The sequence below is a fragment of the Acomys russatus genome, chromosome 28, assembly GCF_903995435.1.
Source record: "Acomys russatus chromosome 28, mAcoRus1.1, whole genome shotgun sequence".
Lineage (NCBI taxonomy): Eukaryota > Metazoa > Chordata > Mammalia > Rodentia > Muridae > Acomys > Acomys russatus.
In genome coordinates this window covers 12,605,702-12,622,615 of record NC_067164.1, presented here as the reverse complement: position 1 = coordinate 12,622,615, position 16,914 = coordinate 12,605,702, and the positions used below count along the sequence as shown (strand labels likewise).

Here is a 16,914-nt window from a genome sequence, read left to right as displayed (position 1 = left end):
CATCTCTCTGTCCCCTATCGCATGCGCAAATGCAAGTGTGTGTGTGTGTGTGTGTGTGTGTGTGTGTGTGTGTGTCCATTTATCATGGTATGGTATTTTCTACTTGTCTGATTTATCTTTTTCACCTATGAGTAGACTTCGTTTCTCAGGTGCTTACTCAAGGGACAAATTATACCAATCACAAACTCCCCTTTCTCTATAGCTTTCTGTCCCTAGAGTACTAGGGAAGATTTTACTTCTCACTTTCTGGGGCCTACCTTATAAGAGACAGTGACTTTATCCTGTACCTATGGAATTTCTTAAATTACTATTATTATTGATATTATTATTGGAGTACTGTAGTTGTAAAGCAAAATGTTACATATTGAATATATGGTCACTCATTACAATCGAGTATCAACTGCAGTGCCTTGATTGAGCTGTGTTTAGTATGGGTATAGAGTAGGTGATAGACAGTTTGGGGTTATCTTCTCTCAGGTATTAAAGAGCCCTCTTTCCACTGCACAGGGAATGACTTTAGTATAGAAGACCCGTTGCCAGTATAAGATATTTATCTTTCCTGAGTCATACTTTAATTGTTTGTAGACCATTTACTACAAAGAGTTGCTACAAAAATTAGATGAGGTATCATCTAAAATCTAATCTAAAAGAGAGTGACTAAGATTCTTCATGATTAAAATATTGTTTTCCATTAGCATGTCTTATTATCTTTGCTCAACTCTTGTTCACGGTGTCATTTTAGTGAGACATTATGGTTGTATATTCTGGCATTCCTAGTAGACACAATCTCACAGCAAACTCACTGTTTTTCTGGCTCTTACAGTCTTCTGCCCCATCTCCCACAAGATACCTGAGCCTTAAGTATGGGAGTCGAATTGTAGATGTATCAGTTGGAACAGGATTCCAGGACTCTGAATTAATTTTTATTTTTATGATGCTAATTCAAGTTCGTTTCTCCCCCTTCTTCCCTCCAAACTCTCCCATTCTCCTCCACACTCATGCTCCCCTTTTCATTAATTTTAATGCATGCATATATGTATTTGCATATATATACATATTACTAAATATAACCGCTTCAGTCTGTATACTGTTACTTGTATGTATGTTCTCAGGGCGGACCATTTGCATTTGTTTGGTTGCACTTCTCTATAATGGTCTTTGTTAACTAGGGCAAAGTGAGAGGTTCAACTAGTCTAAGGATGCTTATCCACATGTACAACTCTCTAGCTCAAATATTTTTATCCTTCTGAACATATACTTAATTTTTACCTACAATTATTTTAAAGATATGCAGTAAGTCAGCTGAAAAGTCATGTGGGACACAGGGCTAAGGACTGCCACAACCATTGTACATGGCAACTGTGAGTTTCTCAATGGTTGTGGGCAGGACTGGCTAGTGAGCCTTCTCCAGGAAAGCCTTGCAGCACCTAAGGCATTGTTGGTATACTAGCCTGAAGTCAGAGTCATCTTCATAATAAGGATCTCCAGTAATGGGTTGTTTCTGTGGATCATAGCTCCCAAGTAGCTCAATTTTAGCTTCGATGTTTTTTTTTTAACTTGATTACTACTTCTATTCATATCTCTCAAGTTGCTTTCATCCATACATACTATATAATTGAACGTGGCAAAAGCTTCTCTTGTAATCTCTCTTGCCTTATGAGCTGTGCTAATGCCATGACTTCTTAGGGAGCTGACAGCTCTTGAGTCTGGGGGCTGGCCCACGTTCCAGTAGGAAATGGCACTGCTGTCAATGGCCCAATTATCTGAAACATCTTCATCAGTTGCCAATTTTCCTAAAACTGCTTCTGCAATGGGTGACTGGCAAATGTTACTGAGCCACACGAACAGCACTTCTGCCATCTTACCAGAATATTATAGTTTTAATGTACTGTGCTATATATTTAGTAAATGAGGACTTATCATTGTGAAATACCAACTCCAGTGTTTTGATAATAATGGTTATAGAAGATATGGTAAGAGTCAGAGTAAAAAAAAAAAAAGAAAAGATATGGTAGGCAGTGATTTAGTATATCAGGTATTAAAGAGCCATATAAAAATTGGTATTGGCATTCAACAACAATTGATGAAATTCCAGAAGTAATTTTAATCTATACAAGATAAGTGTGGGAGGGCTTGGAGGGAAAAGGGAAGTGGGAGAATTATGTTTTGTAATTCAAAAAAGTGAAAAAAGATTTTTCTAAAAAGCCTTGTTCTAAGTGCTAGAGATACAACGATGAGCAAGATAACCTTTAACTGGGATAAATTGTAATCTGAAAGTTTTATTTTTTATTTTTATGTTTCTTTTTAAAACAAATACATTTATATTAATACTCATAAAAAACTTAATACAGCAGGAGGAACCATGAAGCAATCAGGAATCATATAAATGTTCATTTATAGTTATTTGGCTATCTGTATTTGGCAAACTTGAAGTAAACATCTCTCCTATCTTGTTGAATCTAAAACTCCGAATGAAAATCAATATCTATCATATCTTATCTCTATTAACTTAAAACATCTATCTAGATCTAAAAACATCTTAACCCCTAGCCAACTGAGTTTAATTGTAAGACTAAACTATCTGATCTCCAACCTGATTAGAGACTTGAGAAAGAATAAAACTTAATTACCCGAGTGAACTGGAAGTGCAGGTTAGCAGCTTCCAAAATGAAAAAATGACAGAGACAGTTTACTGCCTGAACAGTCACCCAACACTCTCTAGAATGTTGGAGCATCATCTTCAGCCTTCTAGCTCAATTATCCGATAGAGTCACCTGCGAGACAGGAACTATTGAAGACTTGCTTACCCTGTCTTGGCAAAGTTTGGCTGTTGACTCTGCCTGCATCTAAGCTTGCCCATTCTTAGGGATAATTCTGTCTGTGGCACAAACGAGGACATTTTGCCCAGTGGCCGGTCTGCCATACTTGAAGTCATCTCCAAAAGGAGGTTCTTTGATGCTCATCATCTTCTTTGAGGTAGGCTGGATATTGCCAAGAGTTAACTTGTCTTGTTGTCAAAGAATATTTAGAATAATAAAAACATCTTTAAATGCCATATTCTGTAAGTCTCTAAGGCCTTTGAAGACCTTTTTTAAGTACACTATTAAAAGTTGACAGTACTATAGAAGGAATGAATGAGTGGAAATCTTCCTTGAGCGGGTAAGTGTTTGGTTTAGTATTGAACTGTGATTTTTTTTTGACGGGCTGGGTTACAAATCCAAATTGGAAGACTATTATGTCAAAAGAATATAGGTAAGAGAGACTGCCTGAGTTGGGTTCAGGGGATTTCAGCTTTGAAATCATCAAACATTTAAGAAAATTGTACAACAAAGATAAAGACCTAAGTAGTAGCTTAAGCAACAAACCAGTCTGAACTGAAAGAAGATGCATAAAGACCTATCAGTAAGGGATCAATATCTGTTCTGAGAACACTGAAGAAGATGGGTTTGAAGGAGATTGAGCCGTTTTACAGAGATTCTGATTAACTAAATTAAGAAAGAAGGACTGGTTGTGAGTTAAATATCAGTGAGAGATACGACACAATCTGAGGGGTACATAAAAATATATCAATGGTAAGTGCTAGATGGAAGCCTGGTTCCTTCTACTTCAAACCCTGGGTAGGTAGATGATATTCACAAAAAGAAGTAAAGAAATGAAAAAAGGAGGAATTAGAGAAATAGAATTCGGTGTATAGGCAGACTCTTTTTTTTCCCATAATTACTTTGAAGATGAAATATTCTTTCATAACATCCCTTAACATGATTCTCAAACCATCACAGTCTTGTCCTTCCATTGCACACCATGACTAACCCAAGAGCATTCTTCTCCATGGCTGCCTGCTCAGCAGCAAGGGGTTTCTTTCCAATCTCTCTGTCCACCATCACACAGTCTAGAATATGTTCCCCTTCCTCCATTCCTCACTTATTATTTTATTTGTGAGATTATAATATAATCACAACACTTCTCCATCCCGTTCCTCCTTTCACATCCTCCCATATATCCCTTCCTACACTTCGAATTCATGGCCTCTTCGTTCACTCATTTTGCTCATTGTTATTGCCTGCATATATGCTTATGTGTGTATTTGTGAACATACCTTTGTTCAGTTTGTATATTATTTGCATGTGTGTTTTCATGGCTGGCCATGTGGGACAAGGACCACATCAATGGATATGGTAAAATGGATGGAGAAAGGCTTAGGTGGCTTCAGTCAGGCGCAGGGAAGCATAAGAAACCAAAGAAATCTGAGAGTGGGAGATTTGGCCTTCCATAGAGAAGACACAGAAACTGGTTGTCTCAGTTTGTTCTTTGGTTATTCTTGTTACATCTCAATGTTTATCCCATCCCTTGTATCCTCCCATTCCTCCCCCCCCCATTTTCCCGTTATTCCCCTCCCCTATGACTGTTCCTGAGGGGGATTACGTCCCCCTATATATTCTCATAGGGTATCAAGTCTCTTCTTGGCTACTTGCTGTCCTTCCTCTGAGTGCCACCAGGTCTCCCCCTCCAGGGGACATGGTCAAATGTGAGGCACCAGAACACGTGAGAAAGTCATATCACACTCTCCACTCAACTGTGGAGAATATTCTGACCATTGGCTAGATCTGGGAAGGGGTTTAAAGTTTACCTCCTGTTTTGTCCTTGGCTGGTGCCTTAGTTTGAGCGGGACCCCTGGGCCCAAATCTGCCTATCATATTGTTCTACTTGTAGATTTCTAGGACCCTCTGGATCCTTTTATTTTGCTGTTCTCCCATGCGTCTCTCATTTAGAGTCCCAATAGGATGCCTTCCCCTCTGTCCCAGTTTCCTGGTAAGTGAAGGCTTTCGTGGGACATGCCCCTTGGGCTAGTATGCAGATATAAGTGAGTATATACCATTTGATTCTTTCTGCTTCTGGGTTAACTCACTCATTATGATCATTTCTAGCTCAATCCATTTATCCACAAATTTCGGGAATTCCTTGTTTTTAATAGCTGAGTAGTATTCCATAGTGTATATGTACCACAGTTTCTTTATCCACTCTTCTACTGAGGGACACTTAGGCTGTTTCCATGTTCTGGCTATTATGAATAAGGCTGCTATGAACATGGTTGAGCAAATTTTCTTGTTGTGTGCTGGAGCATCTTCTGGGTATATTCCAAGGAGTGGAATAGCTGGGTCTTGAGGAAGCCCTATTCCCATTTTTCTGAGATAGCACCAGATAGATTTCCAAAGTGGCTGTACTAGTTTGCATTCCCACCAGCAATGAAGGAGTGTTCCTCTCTCCCACATCCTCGCCAGCATGTGGTGTCGCTTGAATTTTTGATCTTAGCCATTCTGATGGGTGTAAGATGGAATCTCAGAGTTGTTTTGATTTGCATTTCCCTGATGACTAAGGAGGTTGAGCATTTCTTTAAGTGTTTCTCAGCCATTTGATACTCCTCTGTTGAGAATTCTCTGTTTAGTTCCAAGCCCCATTTCTCAATTGGGTTATTCGGTTTGGTGGTGTTTAATTCTTGAGTTCTTTATATATTTTGGATATTAGACCTTTGTCAGATGTAGGGTTGGTGAAGATTTTTCCCAGTCTGTAGGCTGTCGCTTTGTTCTCTTGACAGTGTCTCCTGCCTTACAGAAGCTTCTCAGCCTCATGAGGTCCCATTTATTAATGGTTGACATTAAGGCCTGGGCCGTTGGTGTTCTGTTCAGGAAGTTGTCTCCTGTGCCAATATGTTCCAGGCTCTTTCCCACTTTTCTTCTAAGTGAGTTAGTGTCTCTGGTTTTATGTTGAGGTCTTTAATCCACTTGGATTTGAGTTTTGTGCAAGGTGACAAATATGGGTCCAGTTTCATTTTTTTACACATAGACCTCCAGTTAGACCAGCACCATTTGTTGAAGATGCTATCCTTTTTCCATTGAATGGATTTGGCTTCTTTGTCAAAAATCAAGTGACCATATGTGTGTGGATTCATATCTGGGTCTTCGATTCGATTCCACTGATCAACCAGCCTGTTGCTGTGCCAGTACCATGCTGTTTTAATTACTATTGCTTTATAGTACAGTTTGAGATCAGGTATGGAGATTCCTCCGGAGCATCTTTTATTGTACAAGATTGTTTTAGCTATTCTGGGTTTTTTGTTTTTCCATATGAAGTTCAGAATTGAACTTTCAATGTCTTTAAAAAATTGTGTAGTTATTTTGATAGGGATTGCATTGACTCTGTAGATTGCTTTTGGTAGGATGGCCATTTTTACTATGTTAATTCTCCCGATCCATGAGCAAGGAAGATCACGCCATCTTCTCAGGTCATCTTCAATCTCTTTCTTCAGAGTTTTGAAATTTTTTTCATACAAGTCCTTCACTTGCTTAGTTAGGGTAACTCCTAGATATTTTATATTGCTTGTGGCTAATGTGAAGGGTGTGGTTTTCCTAATTTCTTCCTCTGTAAGCTTGTCATTTGTGTATAGGAAGGCTACAGACTTTTTTGAGTTAATTTTGTATCCAGCCAATTTGCTGAAGGTGTTTATCAGCTTTAGGAGTTCTCTGGTGGAGTTTTGAGGGTCACTTATGTACACTATCATATCATCTGCAAAGAGGGATAATTTGACTTCCTCCTTTCCCATTTGGATACCCTTGATCTCCTTTTGTTGTCTTATTGCTCTGGCTAGAGCTTCGAGTACTATATTGAAGAGATATGGAGAGAGTGGGCAGCCTTGCCTTGTTCCCGATTTGAGAGGAATTTCCTTGAGTATCTCACCATTTACTTTGATTTTGGCTATTGGCTTGCTGTATATAGCCTTTATTATGTTGAGGAAAGTGCCTTGTATCCCCGATCTCTCTAAAACTTTAAACATGAATGGGTGTTGAATTTTATCAAATGCTTTCTCTGCATCCAAGGAGATGATCATGTGGTTTTTATTTTCAGTTTGTTTATATGATGGATTACATTGATGGATTTCCGTATATTAAACCATCCCTGCATGCCTGGAATGAAGCCTACTTGGTCATGATGAATGATATCTTTGATGTGCTCCTGTATTCGTTTTGCAAGTATTTTATTTAGTATTTTTGCATCTATGTTCATAAGAGAAATTGGTCTGAAATTCTCTTTCTTTGTTGAGTCTTTGTGAGGTTTAGGTATCAATGAGACTATGGCCTCATAGAATGAAGTTGGTAATTTTCCATCCATTTCTATCTTTTGGAGTAGCTTGAAGAGTATCGGTATTAGCTCGCCCTTAAAGGTCTGGTAGAATTCTGCACTGAAACCATCTGGCCCTGGGCTTTTTTTGGTTGGGAGACCATCGATGATTGCTTCTATTTCTGTCGGGGAAATGGGACTATTTAACTTGTTTATCTGTTCTTCACTCAACTTTGGCAAGTGAACTTGATCAAGAAAATCGTCCATTTCCCTTAGATTTTCAAATTTTGTGGCGTATATGCCTTCAAAGTAGGATCTTATGATTCTTTGAATTTCTTCAGTGTCTGTTGTTATGTCTCCCTTTTCATTTCTGATTTTGTTGATTTCAATACTGTCTCTCTGCCTTTTAGTTAGTTTGGCTAATGGTCTGTCTATCTTGTTGATTTTCTCAAAGAACCAGCTTTTGGTTTTGTTGATTCTTTGGACTGTTTTCTTAGTTTCTAATTTGTTAATTTCAGCCCTGAGTTTGATAATTTCCAGGCGTCTACTCCTCTTGGTGTTTCAGCTTCTTTTTTTTCTAGGGCTTCCAGTTGTGTTTTAAGATGCTTATGTGCGATGTTTCCAATTTCTTTTTAAAGGCACTTAGTGCTATGAATTTTCCTCTTAGCACTGCTTTCAATGTATCCCACAAATTTGGGTTCCCTTTCTTAGCTCAGCTTCAGAGTCAATTATTTGGGGAAGACTTTCCTGACCTCTTACCAAGATAGAATAAATAATTTCACAATATTATCAAGGCATGGAAAAACCATACTTACTACTGAAACCGATACTAGAAGTAAGACACCTGGGTTTTAAGCATCCAAAATACAGCATATTACCTATTGCCTTTTTTTCCTCATTGACTACTATTTGTCTAACCTCCAAGTCCCAGAAATTTCTGCTTTGAACCACACTATTGTTGACTACACTAGAAATTCAAATGAAGACCCTGGGTCTGACAAATATGACCAAAAAAAAAAAAAAAAGAAAAAAACCATGGCAAAGTTTGAAGGCTGGAGATATATATTTATTGTACATAGATTTTTTTCCCTCCCAGGTGACTAGAAGAATGTTGCAGGATAAATTCTAGAACCATGCCTATATATTATAATTTAATATGCACATTGCAGAGTGTTAATGTTCTTTTTTTCAGTGAGATGGAACTGAGAAGGAGAGCAGATCTTCCTATGAAATTAGTGGCTTCTTGGACCTTTCACACTCTTTTTTTCCTTTCTCCTTTTGAAACAGATCTAATAGTTGAAAGAAGTCATTTTAGGTAATGATGATGTTTTCTTTCATAATTGGCAGTACCAATTAACCTGTTAGGTAGGTTATTGTGATGCACACTGTTAGGCCACATTAAGAGTTCTCCTGTTCTGAGATTTGCTCAGCAGATGTGACCTCTTGGTCTCCTTCTCCAAATGCCCCTTCCTCAGCACTTATCCACAATGCCAGCATCCAGTTAGACTTAGGCAGTATGGAAGCCCTTTGTTGTTATGTGTCAAATGGTTGGGATAACACGAGAATGGAGATTGACTGAAAGGAAGACTATCCCCAAATTTAATTCTTTTAGAAATCAATAGACAATGCTAAGTTTCAAGAAGGACTTTCTTTGTCAAATAATTAAAAAATTACAGGAATAATTTTAAAATTATTTATAATTTATTCATATTACATCAGGATTTTTATCCCCTCACTCTTATCTTCCAATTCCCACCCTCCTTTTCTCTTTCTGCCTATTCCCCCCCTCTAGGGGGAACCTTTCTACCCCAACTGTCTGGCAACAGCCTATTAGGTAGCCTCAGGATAGTCTGCATCTCCTTCCTCTGTGTGCCAGCTAGGCCATCTTGCCAAGGGGCAGTTACAATTTTTTTTGAGATAGATAGGAAAAACTTTTTTTTTCTTTTTTTTTTTTTTATTAATTTATTCTTGTTACATCTCAATGGTTATCCCATCCCTTGTATCCTCCCATTCTTCCCTCCCTCCCATTTCCCCCTTACTGCAAGAACAATTTTTAAAAGAGCAAATTGGATTAAAAGGCTATGGGTATGCCTATATAGGTTAATTCTAGCTATCAAATAGCTGGTAATTGTTCAACCACAAGGGTCTTGAAATATGATTATTTAAATATATGTGAAGCATCAAAGTGTGAATGTATGCACACTATGCAAACAAGTCTTTTCTGTAAAAGCATAGGTGAGCAAAGTTTCCATAATACCCAAAAAGAGCACAGATACTATGGAGATACAGTATGAATTACTAGTAAGATGTGCCTGGGAAAGCTCATGAAGCTTTGTTAGAATAACATAGCAAGAGGCAGGGGCTCCGGGGTCCATGCCTCGTGGACCTCATGACAGCACTGGCTTGGATGCTCTCTCACACCGGTGGGGCCCCTCTTGAGGCTTCATTGACATTGTGGCATAGTGACTGCTCATTTGTCTCGTTCTCCTAAGAGCTGGGAGTAGTCTGATACAGAAGCACCCAAAGACAGTACAGTTGCCGTCATAGAGATTCTCATTTGATAAAACTCATCAATCCATATCGGTTTAGACACATCTTACGATTTTCCCTTCACTTTTTAAAATGACAATTTTTTTTATTACATTTGCATATTGGGAGTTTCACACAAGTGTCTTGTGCATTCTGCTTAATCTTATTCATCACCCTGTCAGATCTCCTTGCCTCTACTGCCAACTCTGTCCTCCCCTCCAAGTCCTTTTTTCACTCAAATTCATGTCTTTTTTTTTCTGATTTTGTGGCTTTAACTAGAGCTGCCATTGTCTCTAGTTGTATGCCAATATATTTTATATTTAAAATAATTTGACACATCGTTTTTAACTCCCTGCTATTTTCTGGTAAATATGTTTAATTTGCTACTGGGAAATGGTGCAAAGGAAACTCCTGTAACTCTATAATCACATTACTAAACTCTCATTTGTTACCATTCATCATTCGTTCATTCACTCACTCAATTCATTCATTCACCAAGTGTTATGGATGCTTCTGGGAGACTAAAGGACATGAAATACAACTTGATCTCTAGCATTTTTCTTTTTTAAAAAAAATTTATTTATTTATTTTACATATACATTATATTATTACACATATATACAATAAATACATTCAGCAAGAAGAACAATGAAACAATCAGGGATTATATAAATTTTACATTCATAGTGTTTGGCCTACTTGTATTTGGCACCCTTGAAGAAAACATCTTTTCTATCTTGATGAGTCTAAGATTCTGAATGTAAATCAATATCTATCATATCTAGTCTCTGTCAACTTAAAACATCTATCAGACCTAAAAATAATTTTCTTATTAAAATAGACATTTTATTTTATAATAGTTTACTCAGCAAGCCCTAGAGGTTTGTTTATACTTTCCTTGTATACTTTGATCTCCTCACACCAAACATCTTAGTTATCTAGGATATAATGAGAGCTAGAACAAGTTTAAAATATATATTCTTAGCATTTATAATCAGGATTATTTTTATTGCTGTCAGATGTCTATATTTCTATTTATTATATTTTGTGAATTTCCCACATACTTCTATAAAGGCTTTTATATTGATCTATTTCTTTAAGAATGAACACAATCGAAGCAGTCCTTTGAAAGCTATCATTATGCTCTGTGTTGTGAGACACTAGATACGTTGTGATTTCTTTTAGGTACAGAAGACAATTAAGTACAAATGTACAATCATAAGAACAGATATTTATTCACCTTAAAAATAAACTTACTTAAAAAAACACACACACAAAACAAAAAACCATGCTGATTGTCCCCCAAATAGATCTCAGGAGCAGTTTGAACCATTCCTTCTTATAATAGTGGATTTGGAAACAGAAAGGGTAGCATGCAAGGTTATACAGGGGTCTCAACAGTTAAATGTCTCATAAAAAGAGTTCTTTCCTACACATGTTCTTCCTCGCTGCACATTGCACACAGATGATTCTAATCACTGGTACTCAAATCACCTGATGCCTCAATTACCTTGGCTTCAATGAGCGCATTCCGCACGCCAGAGCACCCATATACCTACTGATAATAGGCTGCCAATTAAGTTATCTTTCTCTGGAAACTTATTATGGCAGCTCAGTGAATATAATATCATTAGTGCCCTTATATCATCACTGTCTGGGCTGTTGCTGACACTGCATGACTATAACTGCCAAGCCGTCAGAAAGCTGCTCAGCCATAATGGCCTTGAAATAAAGAGGTCTATTGCCGTGTGCTCACTTGCATGTATGTGAGGCATGAAAATATGAGTGTATGTATTTACGCATATAGGCAGATAGATCTTTGAAATAAAGTTACAGGTAAAGAAAATTGCCACATTATGCAAGGGTAGTACCTAGAAAGTTGTATAAATGATCAAACTTGCTTAAAAGCATTTGAAACTTCACCACCAATGAAAATACACAAACTGAGGCTGTGGTCAATGTTACCAAAATGTGAAGCTCTTTCAGGAAGGATTAGGGCATGAAAAATAATAGAAAGGTTTTTTTTTTTTCCTCCCTGGTTTTGCTGCAAAAAGGTACTACGTACAGAATTGTGATTTTAATTCGAATTAAAGAAAATTCTTAGAAATTGTTTTTGAGGACTGTATTGTCATTCATTAGAAGTACCCCATTTTTTTTTAAAAGTTGGACACAAAATTTTTAAGTGTTATATTTTGATATTCCAACATAGATTTGAATTATTTCAATTCATCAGGTTTATCTAATTTATTCTTGAGCATTGAGGAGCTTGAGGAAGCCATCATGAGGACAATTTGCTTACACTGTGTCTTTTATTTAGTGCTTAAGAACAGGATGACACTAAGCCTTGGGAATGCTTCAGAAACTCGCTTTTCTGCCTTTCTGTGGGCAAATTCCTTCACTGCCACAAGTTATTCTTTCATCTATAAAGCTTGTTTCATAATGTATTGTGAAGATAAAATAATACTACGAGCATAAAGTATTTAGCACAGCATATGGAAAATAGCAAATCTTCGAAAAAACCTGTAAGTTTTATGTCTATGACTATTGATGCTTTAAATTTTCTTTAATTGTTAAGATTCTCTCATTCCTGTTAGTGGTTGTTAAATAAACTGGCCTGAACGGATTTGTTAAGCAATTTAAATTAAAGGCCTAATTACAACTTGGTTTTTACTTTTACATATGTTTACTGTTCCCTGAAGAAAGGTGTTTATAATTATGTAATGAGGAAGGTTGCCTCCCTCTGAATGTGTCTTATTTTGGTTTGTAGAATTCCTTTGAATTACCAGCTCTTCTCTGTATGTTCTGGTAAGAGCTGGTCCCCTCTGCTTCCTGCTCCTTTGTTCTCCTGTGTTATAGCAAACAGAGGAATCCTTCAAATACTTATGGGAGGGAATGAGTGAATTCCTATTTAAGAATTTCATGTAGAGAACTGATTGTCCCCTGCTAGTCTCTCTGCCTCCACCAAAGTATAGTTTCCACGGTATTTCCAGATTAAACCATTGACCTTTGTCTCTTGGTTTTTATCAGGTTGCTGTAGTCTTGTGACTTTCAAGATTTGTAGTGTTTAGTTAACTATTTCAGATCCAACATCATAAAAACTACAAAAGCTTTTCTCTCAAAATTTATATTCTGTGTAATGAGATTTTTCTAAATATATCCAAATAAAGCAAAGAAACTTCACAGTAAGAAAAAAACATTTAAGAAAATGTCAATTTAAAAATGAGTATGAATTCTTTATTTTTGTTAAGTTAATATATAATGTGTTTCATGCTATTTTTCATATCGTTGTGTTGTTATACCTTGTTCTAATTCATCTTCCTCTATGACTCTCTTTCTCCCTGATTTCTACCCCCAATCCTGACTCTATTTCTCCCCTAAAGTCACTCTTTATACTTCCTATCACATGTATTTCCTTAGACTCTCTTATTCACATGCACACACACACACACACACACACACACACACACACACACACACACACACACCTCTCGTTTAAATATGCGATGTTTGTCTTTTGGGGTTTGGCTTAGTTTGTTTCACATAATGATTTCTGGTTCCATCATTTTTTCTGTAAATATGATGGTTTCATTTTTCTTTACTGGATATAATTCCAATGTGTATGTGTAACATATTTTCTTTCTTTATCTATTGATAGGCATCTAGGTTGGTTAAATTTCCTATATATTGTGAATAGACCAAAAATTCCTAAAGACTGAGACTAATTTTGTACTATTGTTTTCTTAAACAATTAAATTCTAATCTACATTTAAGTATGAGTTTTTGATAGGCTCTGCTGCATTTGAATATTTTTCTAAACGATGAGGCAATATATTTGAACATGATGTAATAATACAGGCCTGCCAAGATGCCATGTTATTTGTGTAGTAATTTATTCTGTGCTTTAAAATGTTGCTCAACTCTGCAAAGGCTCAAGTTCCGTTCAGGTGAGTAGCAAAGTAGTGTACAACACTATTTGTTGTGAACTGGCTTTATCTGAAGAACAACTGGTCTTCTGCAATTATAACAGTCTGGATTTAGTAACCCTCATGCAGTAAGCATGGTTGACACTAGAATATAGCTAACAAAATAATTAATAGCACATTGGTTTCTGACAAAGTATCATATAAAAAGATGATGTGAAATTCATTATTTTGTAAAAAGTGCGTCTCAAAACATATTGTATATGGAAATCAAGTGCTTATAAGAGGAATCAGTAATAACAGTGTTCGGGGAAAACATACGAGCCATTTCTACATCAAATTTGGTTTTCATGCTTTGTCCTCAAGAACTCCTGTAAGTGTACAAAACACAGATGGATGAGAAAAGAAATTCAGATCCAACTGGACCATTCCTCCTTCTAACCATTTAATAATGAAGCATTCTGTATCTTTCAGCACTCAGATGTGTCAATGTTATAGGGCCTGGCAGAGCTCTTCATGGGACTAGTGGATTCATGTTTTCCCTAATATTGGTTTATACTCTGAACTCATAAATGACAGGTCTTGGCTTTACCAAAGTGCTTCACACTGGATTTAATGTTCATGCACACAGGTCTGAACTCTGGTCAATTTTTCTCTGGGGCTATGTGGTTTATGCAACACCTGACTATTATAAAAGAGTGGAGCATGAAAATGAAAAAGAGGCTGGTAGAAACCTTTTTTGAAATACATATTTAACGTTGACAGCAAATGAAAAGATAACAGTGATAACGATAATTGGAGCTTAGTATCAAATGATTTCCTTTTATTTTGCTGTGTGCTTTTTAGGTAGATGGGAATGGGGTATCAGGATTCATTCCAACTTCCTGAAGAGGAAGAAAAAGCCACCTAAAACATAATAGGCAAGTATGAAAGAGTCAGATCTTGGCTGTGTAACTAATACATTGGATCACTGGAATGGATTAGATAAAACACATACCCATAGGGAAGATTTTATGAGTGTTGTAACAGCTCTAATTCCCAAATTCTTACAAGAGCTTGATGTGCAAATTGAGGAAGAAGAAAAAAAGGTATTTTGAAATTATCTTTGGGTAATGATCTCTGAGGTGTTTATAGGAGTTCCAAAGGGGCAAAAATGTGTTTTCTGATGTAGGTATTTTAAACTATGATTTAAAAAGTAAAATAAAACAGAATTGGAAAGGGGGCATGAAGAATGGTTGAGTACATAGGTCCACACACCATGCAAATTCTGTATGTGAAGCTACATGCGTGATGACTGATGTAAATGTGTTGGAAAGCTTGCATGTCACTCACGAATTGATCACATGAAATACGTCTGTTAATTCCATGCCTTCATATTGGGACATCAAGCTCCCTGAATTGGGTGAGATGATCAAACTCTCGTCAGCTGTCAGCCTTTCCTGGAACTTGGCCTGTGTAGCTGAAGAGCTATTCTGCAATGCAGCGTGGCTTTAAAATTATTTTATTTATTTATTTTTTGAGAGCCATTCTTTGGTGGTCCACTGCCCTCAGAAGGAAATTGTTTCTAGTCTGCTATTCATTTTTGGGTCCAGCGGCCACATTGCTCTGGGATCTGAGCCTTTTCATGGTTGCATACAGCTTCCTTTTCTTCACACTGTTCACTTATGAAGTCCATTGTCTTTTGTGCTGGGCACTGTCTTATAACTCCTCAATGCAGCGAGTTTTTCTCCTGAGGACTTTCATAGCAACTCACACATTTAGTCCAGCATGAATCTTCTGAAACAGCCTGTGACTTCTATTTTCCTCCATTAGACTATCAAGAGCATTGACAAGGTCTATGTGTTTTTCCAGCTTCTTTTTTCTATCTTATTACATATTAGAAAAAATTGCTGAATGAATAAATGTTGAATCATTCTATACACAATTTAGTCAACCAGTTCTGACCTTTTCTGGGCCAAAGCACAAAGCATGTAGTGTGAAAAGACTGAATAGTCCCTGCCTTCATAAATTAGTGGGAAAGAAAATAAAACACAAAGGCAAACAGACAAAAACAAAACAAAACACAGCAGCAACAGCAACAGCAGCAGCAGCAACAACAACAACAACAACAACAACAACAAACCCACAACTAAGACGGGGAACAGAGCAGTGAATAAGATGTGACAGAGCGGAGGTGTGAGGGAGGGCCCCCAGGAAGTGCAGGGCACAGTGGGACATTCTTAGAAAATTCTTCAAATGGACCTGAAATGACAGGCACAGAGGTAAAAGTATCTTCCCATTTCAGGAGATAAAATTGTACTAATGTATAATTGCCATGGTCTTAAAATAAGACATGTGAGCATGGCTGCAACCTATGGGCACTCACACTGAGATGGAAAAAGTAGCCTCTGAAGCATTCCCATCTGCTTAAAACCAATTTGCACAAAACAAGTATAAAATCCTGCTTGCTTGCCTTCCTGAGTTCATAATAATTTGAAAGAAGCTTGCTCCTGTGTATCTCAATTAGGATCAAAAAATGCTTCTCAGTTGGATTTCAAGTTTGTCTCACAATTTCTACTTTAAGGAATACAATATCTTCTTAGCCCGCCTTCCCTTTCTTTCCTTTTTAAAATCAAATTTATTCATTTACAGCTCCCTTCCTCCTCTCATCTTGGTCCCATGCTCCAATGCCACTTCCATTCTTATCAGAAAATGGAAGCCCCCTCCCTGCACCAAGGCACATCAAGTTGCATCAGGACTAAACTCATCCTCTTCCACTGAGGCCAGACAAGGCAGCCTAGTTAGCAAAAGTGATTCAAAAGCAGACAACAGAGTTCATGTCAGAGACAACTCCTGCTCCACTTGCTAGGTGACACATAGGAAGACCAACTTCCCATCAGTTACATATGTATCAGGGGCCTAGGTCCAGTCCATGCTTGTCCTTTGGTTGGTGCTTCAGTCTCTGTAAGAACCCATGGGCCTAGGTTAGTTGACTATATTCGTCTTCTTGTGGAATTCTTGGCCCCTCTGGGTCTCTCTTTTCCTCTCTCCTCAACTCCCCCACCTCGTCAGCTCAGCTCCAACCATCAACCCCCTCCATAAGGCTCCCCAAGCTCTGCCTAATGTTTAGCTGTGGGTCTGCATCTGTTTCAATCTGCTGCTGGAGCCTCTCAAAGGACAGTTGTGCTAGGCTCCCATCTGCAAGTATAGCAGAGTATCATTAATGATGTTAGGACTTGGCTCTCTTCTATGGGGTGGGTCTCAAGTTGGGCCAGTCATTGTTTGTCTATTGCCCCAATCTTTGCTCCATCTTTATCCCCACATATCTTACACCCATTCAGAGTGGCTAGAATAAAAAACTCAACTGACAGCA

At 37.5% G+C, this 16,914-nt stretch overlaps 1 pseudogene; it reads right to left on the bottom strand.

Annotated features, from left to right (window-relative positions):
• Window positions 1–1,393: 1,393 nt before the first annotated feature.
• On the bottom strand, window positions 1,394–1,860 carry LOC127210491 (low molecular weight phosphotyrosine protein phosphatase-like; annotated as a pseudogene).
• Window positions 1,861–16,914: the final 15,054 nt, after the last annotated feature.